The sequence below is a fragment of the Heterodontus francisci genome, chromosome 32, assembly GCF_036365525.1.
Source record: "Heterodontus francisci isolate sHetFra1 chromosome 32, sHetFra1.hap1, whole genome shotgun sequence".
Lineage (NCBI taxonomy): Eukaryota > Metazoa > Chordata > Chondrichthyes > Heterodontiformes > Heterodontidae > Heterodontus > Heterodontus francisci.
In genome coordinates, this window is record NC_090402.1 from 31,073,621 (window position 1) to 31,086,077 (window position 12,457).

Below are 12,457 nucleotides of genomic sequence, written 5' to 3' on the forward strand. Positions count from 1 at the left end.
ATTCAGATTCATCTTCTGTGGATCCAAAGTGGATGACCTCACATTTGCCCATATTGAACTCCATCTATCATAGTTTTGCCCACTCACTTAGTCTGTCCATGTCGCTTTGCAATTTTCTGTTCTCAACCACACAATCTACCGTGTCTCCTGATTTAGTGTAATCTGCAAAATCTTATATAGAACTCTCTATTCCTCCATCCAAGTCATTTATATCTATGGCGAATAGCTCCAGTACAGATCCCTGGGGAACACCACTTGTCACATCCTGCCAATCAGAGAATATTCCCTTTATCTGGACTCACTGTCTTCTACCTTCTAATCAATTACCAACCTGTGTTACTAGGTAACCTCTAATTCTGAGAACGTTCATTTTTATTAATAATATGCAGAGCCTTATGAATTGCCCTTCTGACATTCATTTGTACAAGATCCAGGGTTCCCAGCGCAAGGCTGAAAAGGCAGGGGGAACTCTGCCTTGGCCTTTTCATGCCCCCAAGACACAGAGGCGACGTTTTTGGCACTGGGATCCCCTCCCTTTGAACATGAGAATTCTGCCTGCTAATCACAGGACTGGCAGCTCAGCAATATCGGCAGCGCCACCAGGAGCAGTGGCCACTGCCAGTACTGCAGAGGCCTCAGACCCAGGCCCAGTGCTGGAACCCTGGACCTCAGGTGAATATGGGGTCACCAGGGCTAGTTTGGAAGATCCTGGCGAGGGGGTGTGGAAGGGTGGTCATAAAGTCCAGGGGAAGGGGGGTTGTGGGAGGTGCATTGTTTCCTGGCTGGGGCCCTCTGTGGGCCACAGATTGCCCACGGAGGAGGGGCCATCACCTCCAAGCCCACAGGGAGAGCGCCTCATTTTACAAGGCATCCTCCCACGTGACGGATGCCCCCCCCCTCCCCACAGCTGCTGACAAGATCCTAGTGATGGGGGAAAGAGGCCCTTAAGTGGCCATTAATAGGCCACTTTATGGCCTCAACTGGCCTTGGGTTGGATGGCCCTTGTTGGCCTATCCCGCCCCCAAGAAAATCGCTTGGCAATGGGGTGGCGATGGGCCATCCATACCCCTGCCCACCCGCCACCTGTTGCGAATCTCCGTGCCCCCCCACTTCCAATGTTGCCTCAGGGGGCCAATAAAATCCAGCCCCTACTTTCTCCCTCCCTCCCTCCCTTCTTATTTGAGTGACAGCAAGAATTTTGAAATACAAAGGCACAATTTCTAAATCTAGAGAGCTTTGAAAGATTATAATGAATGCAGCTGCAATTTCTTCATCTACTTATTCCAGTATCCTGGGGTGGAATCCATTAGGTCCTGGAAATCTGGTTATCTTAAGTTCCATTATTTTCTCTATTACCATTGTTTTATTTATATTAAATCCACTAAATTCCTCCCCTTGACTTATTTTTAGGTTTCCTTTTATGATTGGTATATTGTCCTATTCCTTTACTGTAAAAACAGATATAAAGTACTCAATTTAAAAAAGCAAAGGAATCAAGGGATATGGGGATAGGGCAGGAAAATGGAGTTGAGGTGGAAGATCAGCCATGACCTTATTGACTGGTGGAGCCATTTTCTTATAGTTTCATCTGCATCTGTCTTCATGGGCCCATATTCCCCTTTACCATTCTTTTTCTCTTGATATATTTATACAAACCTTTGCTGTTAGCTTTGATATCCCTTGCAAGTTTTCATATTCCTTTTTACACCTCTTGTTACTTTCTTTGTATTGTTTTGTTTCTTTATATAGCTCTCCAACTCCGATTTCCACTTTTTGAGCTTGTTTGAGCTTTTTTTTTTAACTTGACACTGTCTCTTACCTCATTTGGTGACCGTGGATATTAATAGGAACAGGACATTCAACTCCTTGAGACTATACCACCATTCAATGACATCTACCACCCGTTGTATGAAGTGTTTCCTAACTTTTCTCCTGAATGGCCTGCCTCTGATTTTAAGGTTATGTCCCCTTGTTTTAGATTTCTCCACCAGCAGAAAAAGTTTCTCCCTATCTACCCTATAAATCCCTTTCAAAATCCTAAAACCCTTAATCAAATCACCCTTTCGCCTTCCATATTCCAGAGAATACAAGCCTAGTTTATGTAATTTCTCCTCATAATCTAATCCTCGGAACTCTGTTAATAATTTAATGAATCTGCATTTTATCCAAGGCCAACATACTCTTTCTAAGGTGTGGAACTTTATTAAATGTCTTTTGGAAGCCCATTTAGACAGCATCTATAGACAGTCCCCTATCCAAGTGTAACTTTTGCCTTTCAGGGGTATGTTTTGTACTATAATGTATTATGGGGAGATGGTAGCATAGAGGTAATGATACTGGACAAATGCTCTGGAGACATGAGTTCAAACCAGAAAAGAATTGTCTCGCACCTGAAGAAGAAAATTTCCCTCTGTAAGATTTATCATGTCAATTATGAAACGTGAAAAAAGCTATATTAATAACACAAGCAGCATCTGTGCACCTCCGTGATAATGGAGGGATTTTCCAGGATGGTAGTACAGTACCTGCACTGCTGTCAGATATTTCTCGACCATTTATGGCTCTTCCATGGTAGTGGCGCAGTGGTTCGCATCGCAGCCTCACAGCTCCAGCGACCCGGGTTCAATTCTGGGTACTGCCTGTGTGGAGTTTGCAAGTTCTCCCTGTGTCTGCGTGGGTTTCCTCCGGGTGCTCCGGTTTCCTCCCACATGCCAAAGACTTGCTGGTTGATAGGTTAATTGGCCATTATAAATTGCCCCTAGTATAGGTAGGTGGTCGGGACAGGTGGGATGTGGTAGGAATATGGAATTAGTGTAGGATTAGTATAAATGGGTGGTTGATGGTCGGCACAGACTCGGTGGGCCGAAGGGCCTGTTTCAGTGCTGTATCTCTAAACTAAACTAAACAATTATATGTAACTGCATGAAAAAGTACAAGTGTAAGAATACACCAAAGAGTACCTTCGAAACCATGAATAAAAACAGAAAAAGGTGAAATTACAAACGAATTGGTCGATAACACTCTGAAAAGAACAGGTGAGTCTGTCACAATAAAGCCACACATCCTGCTGATTACTGTATAAAGTGATTGTGTTTGTAGATAAATCTGTTCGAAACAAACATGACTGATAATGAAATTCGAGACACCTGGAATCCCCTCCCCCATAATGTTAAAATGATGTCATCCTTTTTGATTTAACAGGATTACCCTTGAGAAATCCCTGCCCGTAAACATGAGTTGTTTCTTAACTCTGCTTTTGTGTCGTTAACTGCCCACACATTCGCACCTTTACAGATGATTTTAATTTTCCAGTGGCATTTAGTAACATCGGGGGGAGGGGGGGGGGGTGGTAGGGAGCGGGAAAAAACCTGCGAAGATACCAAGTTTAATTTGATTGATGAAGATTAAATGATAAGATCTTGTGTAGGTGACCATATATAAATATACGCAGAACATTCCACCACTTGCTGTTGTGTGAAAATGTGTTCTCTGACAGAAGTGAATAATCCTGAAGACAGAACTCTGGACTGGAGGTCCCAGAACAGAAACATGAATTTTATAAATGTGGCCTGCTTAGTGCTCAGTCTCATTTCTACTGCAATATCTATAGGAGCCTTTGTCATTTGCAGAACAGTGAGTAATGGTCACTTTTATTTTTAAAACAGATTATTTCCTTTAATGTATAAGGTCATTTAACTGGGACAGCTGTACATTTTCAGCACTTTACTAATTTTATCTGAACAAGATCTTAAAATAAGAAATCAAAGTATTGTATATTCTGATCGAGCCCATAAGGCCTAGTATAATGCAGCTGATACGTGATTATGTTAAATTTGAGGTTAGAATGTAAACCATAAAAGTACTGTTCCACTGAATTATTTACTACAAGGGGTAAAGATTCTACAAATGTGATTTCTCATGAGTTTCTTAGGTGAAAATTTACGAGTAGTATATTGTATAGCGCCTTGGGTTATTTCAGTTTCGAGCAGGTGATTGAGAACACTGCCATTATGCAAATAAAATTTGGATTTGTCTAATGATCTAATATTTTGAATGCCTTTTGGATTGGCTGCAATGAGACAGCACAGGGCAAACTTCGGTTTGATCAGCATTCATTCTCTATCTGAAGAGGCAGCCATATTGTTTTTGATACGAGAAAGAACATAGACAATTAGTCAAGTAAAGGACAAGGAAAGAGTCCTGGTAGAATTCTGTGAAAACGTTCTAAAAATAGACCACAAAGTGTCAGCACTGACTTCAAACAGGATGTGACTGGAAAAAGACTTTGGAAAATGCTGAGTGGTGATGAATCAATCCTACTATAGTTGAACAACCCAAAGAAGATCCTGTTCAGAGAAAAGGCTTATGGAGCTTCACTTGGGATGAGGAGAACAGCTTTATTACAATGTAAGTTTGTAGTAACAAAGATTGTTGTGGGCAGGTTTGTTCTAGTCGAGAATTTAAATAACTTTTGGTGGAACATATATGGACATCTGAAAGATTGTAAAAATGAAAAGTAAAAACTTCAGCATAATTACAATCTCGACAGTTTGCTAACATAGAATGTTGATGGTGTACGGAATGCAAAAATTAGAACTTAGGCTATCACCTCATGCTTTTGACTAGTTTGGGCCCAGATTCTAGTAGGATATGTAAGGCATTATACCCAGGAGAGGGCGATGGTTACTAGTCACTTGAGAAAGATGTCAATGTGTACATGAAATAACAGCTTTTTGCTAACACTTGTACAGATACTTAAACGCTTTTGTGCTGTAATTATTGAATAATTTACTTTTTGTTAGAATACTTTGAAGAGCTGTAGGATGTTGCAATTTTCATTCACATCAATTAAAAGAGTAGGAAGGTGGGTAATAATAGGTCAGATTTCTATAATTACTATTTGAACTCTACACGGTTTGGCAATTCCATCCTATGCTGTTGAACAGCAAGATTCACTCAACCTCACTCTTGCCCAGTGTGTATTTCCCCCATTCATTTCAACAGCGCTAAATGTTCCACTCAAAACAAATTTTTCCTCTCGCAGATGTTATTTTTAATTTTAGACATCACTTAACAACAGCATTTCACGCCTATTAAAGAGAAAGTAAATTGATGAGTGAATCAGCCTCTTGTTAGTGTGACCATGTTCATGTGGTCAGCTCATGTATGTTGTTGGCAGAAGATCTATGACACTTTTCTCCCATTCAGGCAGGTATGTGGCTGAAATGATAGGAAAAATAACTTGGAAAATGATGGGACAAGAAAAGCTGAGACTTCAGAACTGGAATTAAAAGGAATAGTTATTAATCTATTGCTGAGGGATCTGTTGGTTGTTTGAAAAAGTGTGTTGAAACAAAAGGTTTTGAAACTTTCAAATAATTCTTGTGGCAGTTGGTGACAGCACAATTCACAGCGCAAAGGGGGAAACAAGAGGGATACATAACGATTTTGAGGATGGTACCTCAAATCAACCTGAAGTAGAATCATTGATCCTTATAATATATATTTAAAATATTAAGATCGATAACGGCATTCAATATTGTTTCAAACAAGATATTTTCTTCGCCGATAGTTCAGCGATATATAGTACAACTGTGTATATCTCAGTTCCTGGTGCTTACTTTGCTCTAGGTGAGTATAGTCTAAAAGTCTGCTTTAAGTGTCACATGCAGTTGACTGTATAATGTTATTTCTAAAATGACATAGATTAAGAGCAGTAAAGTCTTTTGTATAAAGTTTTGAGATCACTATTAACAATGGGTATTAGAATTCCCGGCAGCAGTGATTTCTAGGTTGGTGCAGCACACCATGAGCTTTTTAACCTGTAACTCTTCATGATGATTTCTTGATCTTAGCCAAGCCATCTGAACATGGCCGTCACCATGCTCAGGCATCAACTAGGAGCAGCTCCTTGTCTGTCTTCTCAGTCAGGAGATCAAATGAATAGGGAAAAAGATAAATTGAAATGGGAAAGCACAGAAATATTGTTCTTGAGGGAAGTCCTATTTCCCCTGGACAGGAATCAACTTACTTTTGGTGTAATAATTTCTGGATTGAAGTACTTTTCAAATTGTGGAAATCAAAGATTTCATGTTACATGCTTCAGAAACATGTCACATTAGAGAGCATGATTCCAAAATGATCTTTGTCGAGGCTGAATGCCAGAGAAAGTAGCAAATGGAAAATTCTTGCACTGTTTTTGGGATATGGTGAAAAACTGTACTGCCAACTTTGAAGGATAACGGTGAAAAATGACTTGCACTCACTGTTATTTAGAATTAGAAATAAAATGTAATTGCCTGATATGAGGGGTCGATAAGGCTTGAACTGCTTATTATAATATTGATTATGTTATTGTCTTTGATTAGAAGATATTTCAAGATATCAGGTTACTGTAGGTAATATTATAGGGTGAATATTTCAGGTGCATGAGACCCCTCTACCTGATATTTTAACCAGAGGGCTAATGTCTCTATTAAATTAGCAGAATGCTATACAATATGTTTGCTATTAATGGTACAGTAATTTACTTGTGGATTTTGGACACCTTCTTAGAGGAACTGATATGGTAACGTTTTGGTATTTTAATAAAGAGATATTTATGGTACTACGGAGTTGCAGGCAATGTTGAGAGCAGTATCTGCTCACAGGAATCAGGAACTATCAGTGCTGAGCTATACAGCTGATCCCGTACCATTTTAGAATTTGGGAAGACAAGATAGTTAACTGAAAAACCTAAAGGTCAATGGCAAAGCTTGGAGTGCAGGACACCACTAAAGTTCAGAGCAGTAATATAAATGTGGTAAATCAGGAGGTTGTATTTTGATGATACCAAGCTTGGGTTTTAAATGCCTAATGATTGCAAAAGGTAGCAAGGATGAAGTGAGACAGGGAACTGCACAGTTTGGATGTGCTGTGAAAGAAATAGAGTAAGATCCAGTGTTATAAATCGTGATTTCAATACTATCGATGACAGACTATTTGCAGTGCAGAAGACAGGAGTAAAAAGGGGAGAAGAGAACTGTTGTATCAATAAAATACAGACAAGAAAGGTTCAGAAGGAGAGTGCGATTGGAAGCTAAAGCTAAGCAGGATATTACTGATAAGATAATAATTACATACTCACTGGCATCTAAGTAAACAATACAATTATTAATGTTGATCATCATGCTATAAAAATGAGATTGGGTGATTAGGGCACTTCTTAAAATTCAATTCGTACCAGTTGCAGTTACACTGCAGTAAGTATGAAGTCCTGTATTGAAGAAAACTGATTTCCTTTGCACTTTTTGGAATGTCAACTTGGTGCTGTTTTGAACTGTTTTGTAATGTATTTTTTACAGATTTTTATGAATAAAGTATATTTTTGGGAAAAAAAAGAATCTGAACTCACCGACTCTAATCTCCACTGATAATGGAGTTTTTGTATTGGTGGCCAGAAAATTGGCTGATGTGTGTTTACTAGTGGTTCTTCTGCTGTGCAAGTAGCTTCCCTCCTTTCTACTGATTATAACTCTACATATGGAGTGAAATTATCAACATGCAATGCAGAATCGTTACATACTTCGGTCTTTTGATAATAGTACTACACATGTTCTACTTATAAAATTGTATTTTATTTGCTTAAGAACAGCTTAGGCTAGGAGTGGACGGCATTGAAGTTGATCTTTCTCTTTTTCAAATCTAACTTAATACCAGATAATAACATTTTTTAATGATAGTATCTTTAAATGGCAGTGTATGGTATGTTGCTTTTAACTATTATGTCATTAAAGAGGAATTGTAGAGTTCTAAAGATTTAGTACTTTAGTAATTCAATACTACTATTTTCAGACAGGTGCACTATATTCATTGCTTTTAACTAACTTTTATTCCTTTGTCTAACAGCACACAACATGTATCATCATATCTCTTGCATGAGATGTCACTGTGGCAAAAATGATGCACACTATAAAAATATCTGCTCTTCTCCCTCCCCAAACAACAAAAATATTTACTTACTTTTCTCATGGTGTCACTGAGTGAAACTGCAAGGTTACCTCTTTCTGGAATCTGAATTTACATAGTGTAAGCTGGTTATGTATCCCAGTGCTGGTCAGCCTTGTACCCATGTTGGTAAGTCTGTGGCAGTGTCCATTACACAGTTAGAAAGTCCCTGTCCTTTACTCCATTTAAGGGGTTATAAAATTGACAGAATTATATGCTGAACAAATACATGGCAAGTCTTGTAGCTAGCTTTCACAATTTATTGCTGCAGCTCTGATCAGTCACCTGATTGCACTGTTTTTTTAAATTCATTTGGTAGCCTACTTACAAAACAAAACCACCAACTGCTCTCAATATGCCAGTTTGACATTTATTTTCTATTAATTCTTGAAGATTTTGCAAGCACTTATTTTGCGGACAGATAATATCTCAATAATTATACAGCATGATTTACTTAGCAAATTAGCATACAGATAAAAAAATACTCAGCATTTTCAGATAACATTTTCGTAAAAGAAATGATTACAGACAAGACAGAAAGAACTTGCATTTATAGGACCTCTGGATGTCCCAAAGCACTTCACAGTTAATGAAGTACTTCTGAAGTGTAGTTACTATTGTAATTTACAGAACATGCCAGCCAGTTTGTGCACAGCAAGCTCCCACAAGTAGCAACGTGATAAAGGTTTGATCATTTTTTTTTATTGATGGTGGTTGAGGAATAAATATTGGCCAAGAAACCAGGGACAGCACCACTACTCTTCTTCAAAATAGTGCCATAATATCCGATTCAGATGCTGAATACACAGTCAACTACAGTAATTATGATAGTATGGAGCATTTTCTATTTAGATCATAATTTTATATTTTAAATGCTATGCTTCAATAAAGATTCTATACAATGAGAGTGAATAGGAAGTGATTTGATGCAGTGGCAGGATCTGGAGAATAATTGGAGAGAAATGAATGCACTTTACTTTCACTTCTCGGACTAGATCAAATCAAGTCCAGATTGTCAATTTTCCTATCTTTCCTAACCATAAGGGTATTAGGTGAAATTAGTTTGAAAAGATTTAACCAGGTCCTAGTGGATGTTGTTCCACAGCAGAGAGCTGTCAAGAAATTAACAATTTAATTTAGGGAAACCATAAGGGTGTCTGTCAGAGAGGATTGAAAAGAATCACATGATGCAACAGAAGACAGTATTCAAGGGCTGGGGTTATGAAGCACTATTGAAATAGAATAAAAGCTCTACTCGATAACTGGCTTGGCTACAAATCAACTTGATGCTTAAATTAAGAACATACGAGCATAAGAACCAGAAGCAGGAGTAGGCCGTGCAGCCTCTCGAGCCTGCTCCGCCATTCAATAAGATGAAAGATCATGGAGGATCTGATCTTGGCCTTCCGACAGTTCAAGAATCTGCCTATCTCAGCCTTGAGTATATTCAATGACTCAGCCTCCACAGCTGTCCAGGGTAGAGAATTCCAAAGATTCACAACCCTCTTAGAGAAGAAATTCTTTCTCATTTCTGTCTTAATGGGCAACTCATATGGGCGGCACAGTGGCGCAGTGGTTAGCACCACAGCCTCACAGCTCCAGCGACCCTGGTTCAATTCTGGGTACTGCCTGTGTGGAGTTTGCAAGTTCTCCCTGTGTCTGTGTGGGTTTCCTCCGGGTGCTCCGGTTTCCTCCCACATGCCAAAGACTTGCTGGTTGATAGGTTAATTGGCCATTTTAAAATTGCCCCTAGTATAGGTAGGTGGTAGGGAAATATAGAGAAGGTGGGGATCTGTTAGGAATATGGAATTAGTGTAGGATTAGTATAAATGGGTGGTTGATGGTCGGCACAGACTCGGTGGGCCGAAGGGCCTGTTTCAGTGCTGTATCACTAAACTAAACTGTAAATGTGCCCCCAGTTCTTGATTCCCCTATGAGGGGAATCATTGCAATCCTCTCAGCATCTACCCTGTCAAGCCCGCTCAGAATATTACATGTTTCAATAAGATCATCTCCCATTCTTCTAGACTCTAATGAGTATTGGCCCAACCTGCTCACCCTTTCCTCATACCGACAATACCCTCATCCCAAGAATCAACCTACTGAACCTTCTCTGAACTGCCTCCAATGCAAGTATATCCTTCCTGAAGTAAGAACACCAAAACTGTATGCAGTACTCTCACCAACACCTGGTACAGTTGTTGCAAAACTTCCCTACTTTTGTACTCCATCCCCCCTTACAATAAAGGCCAACATTCTATTTTCCTTCCTAATTACTTGCTGTACCTGCATGCTAACCTTTTGTGTTTCATGTACGAGGACACCCAGACCTCTATATACTGCAGCATTCTGCAGTCCCTCTCCATTTAAATAATATTTTGCTTTTCTATTCTTCCTACCAAAGTGGCAACCTCACATTTTCCCAAATTATACTCCATCTGCCAAATTTTTGTCCACTCACTTAACTTATCCGTATCCCTTTGCAGACACATTGGGCTGGATTTTCATTATGGAAGCTGGGAACAGGAACTGGGTCTGGTTTTGGGTCAGAAACCCATCTCCTGTAGGAAACTGAGTCAGGTTGCAATTTTCAAATGGTTAAGCCCGTAATTGGTATGGAGACAGGTTTCCTGTCCACTTAGAGCCAATGGGATTGAAAATGGCAGTGGGTCAGATCAAGTGTGGGGCTCATGTAGACACCCCACAGTAACCATCACTGAGGTCACTTATTGTCCTGAGGGAGAGATCTACCTTCCACAGCACCAGAGGGAAGGGACCTAGAAGCCTGGCACTAGGGGCAAGGCAGACCCTCGCTTCATTGATATAATGAAAGCAAAATACTGCAGAAGCTGAAAATCTGAAATAAAAACAAAAAATGCTGGAAATACTCAGCAGGTCTGGCAGCATCTGTGGAGCGAGAAGCAGAGTTAATGTTTCAGGTCAGTGACCCTTCATCTTTGATGATGACCTTGATCTAATGCTGGAGGCCGTGTAGCAGGAGGAGGCCAGCTCGTCATGCAGCAGGGGCACCTCTCTGTTCAATGTTAACCCCCTCCACACACCCCCCCCCCCACTCTCTTACCTCCTGTTCCTCCCCCAATGAGCTGTCTCCTTCCAGGGCCTCACTGTCCTCAAGGTCCACTCTTGTCTGGAGGGCCATGTTATGGAGAGTGCAGGAAGGTATTGCAGGGTTTCACCTGGCCAATCCAGGCACTGGAATCACATCTTCAGAAACGCAATGGGCTGCTCAAAAAAGGTTGTCCTGCTGAGCAGCTGGCACTGGTTGTTACGCCTTTGTGCCTCTGCCTGGAGCTCCTGTAGAGAGGCCAGTAGCCACCTCTTCAAGGGATTTCCCTTATTCCCTTGGAGCCATCCGTGCACTTTGGGGGTTGGAGTGAAGATCAGAGGCAGCCTGGACTGGCGGAGGATGAAGGAGTCATGGCAGCTGCCAGGAAAGTGAGCACAGATATGGAGGAAGCTCATGCTGTGGTCACAAACCAGTTGGATGTTGAGGGAGTGGAAACCCTTCCTGTTGGTGGATCTCACTGGCTGGTCACTTGGTGCCTTGATGGCCACATGGGCACAAGTGATGAAGCCCTGAACCCAGGGGAATCCAGTGATGCAGGCTAAACCCTTTGCCCTCTGTACTGTCACAGGGCCATCTGTGTCAAATTGGGTGTAGTCCCCTGACTTCCTGAAAATGACATCCGTGACCTGCCTGATGGCCTGATGAGCTGCCGACTGCGAGATGCCACCTAGGTCCATAGCTGATCCCTGGAACGACCCAGATGCACAGAAGTATAGGGTGATAGTGACCTTGATGGCTGCCATGGGGGCCGCGAGGTCATTGTGGATCAGAGCACACAGGACTGAGACCATCTACCTGGATAGGCGCAGGCTTCAATGGCACTGGTGCTTTGTCATTTGCAGGTAGCTGATTCTTGGGCTGTGCACCCGATGTCTTGGTAGTGCCTTCCTCCCCTTGCAAGCCCGCCCTGTGCTCCTCTGGCCTCCTGCTGTCCAGAAAGCTGCATCTGCAGAAGCTCGTCCTGGCAGCTCTGTCCAAAGTCAGAGTAGCCTGTTCCCATCCAAACTCCAAAATGAAAGCAAAATACTGCAGATGCTGGAAATCTGAAATAAAAACAGAAAGTGCTGGAAATAGTCAGCAGGTCAGCCAAAATCTGTGGAGAGTGAAGCAGAGTTAACGCTTCAGGTCTGTGACCTTTCATCAGAACTGTTCTGATTATCAACAGAGCTACCTCACCTCCTTTTCCTTTCTGCCTATCCTTCCGAAAAGTCAAATACCCCTGAATATTCAGTTCTCAGCTTTAGTCACCTTGCAACCACGTCTCTGTAATGGTTATCATCATACCCATTTATTTCTATTTGTGCCAGCTTGTTACAAATGTTGTGTGCATTCAGATAAAGAGCCTTTAGTTTTGTCTTTTTACCATTTTTCCCTACTCTGACC

General features: G+C 41.1%; 1 protein-coding gene and 1 long non-coding RNA gene across 3 annotated transcripts in view; one reads left to right on the forward strand and one right to left on the reverse strand.

The window, feature by feature from the left end:
- The window catches only part of LOC137347739 (uncharacterized), a 105,117-nt gene extending 96,876 nt beyond the window's left edge, over positions 1-8,241 (reverse strand). The window contains exon 1 of the long non-coding RNA XR_010969011.1: positions 8,002-8,241. This is a non-coding gene — a long non-coding RNA (uncharacterized lncRNA). The remainder of the gene's footprint in view (positions 1-8,001) is intronic.
- LOC137347737 (tumor necrosis factor ligand superfamily member 15-like) overlaps positions 1-12,457 on the forward strand; it is a 146,763-nt gene that overhangs the window by 85,311 nt on the left and 48,995 nt on the right. The window lies entirely within an intron of this gene.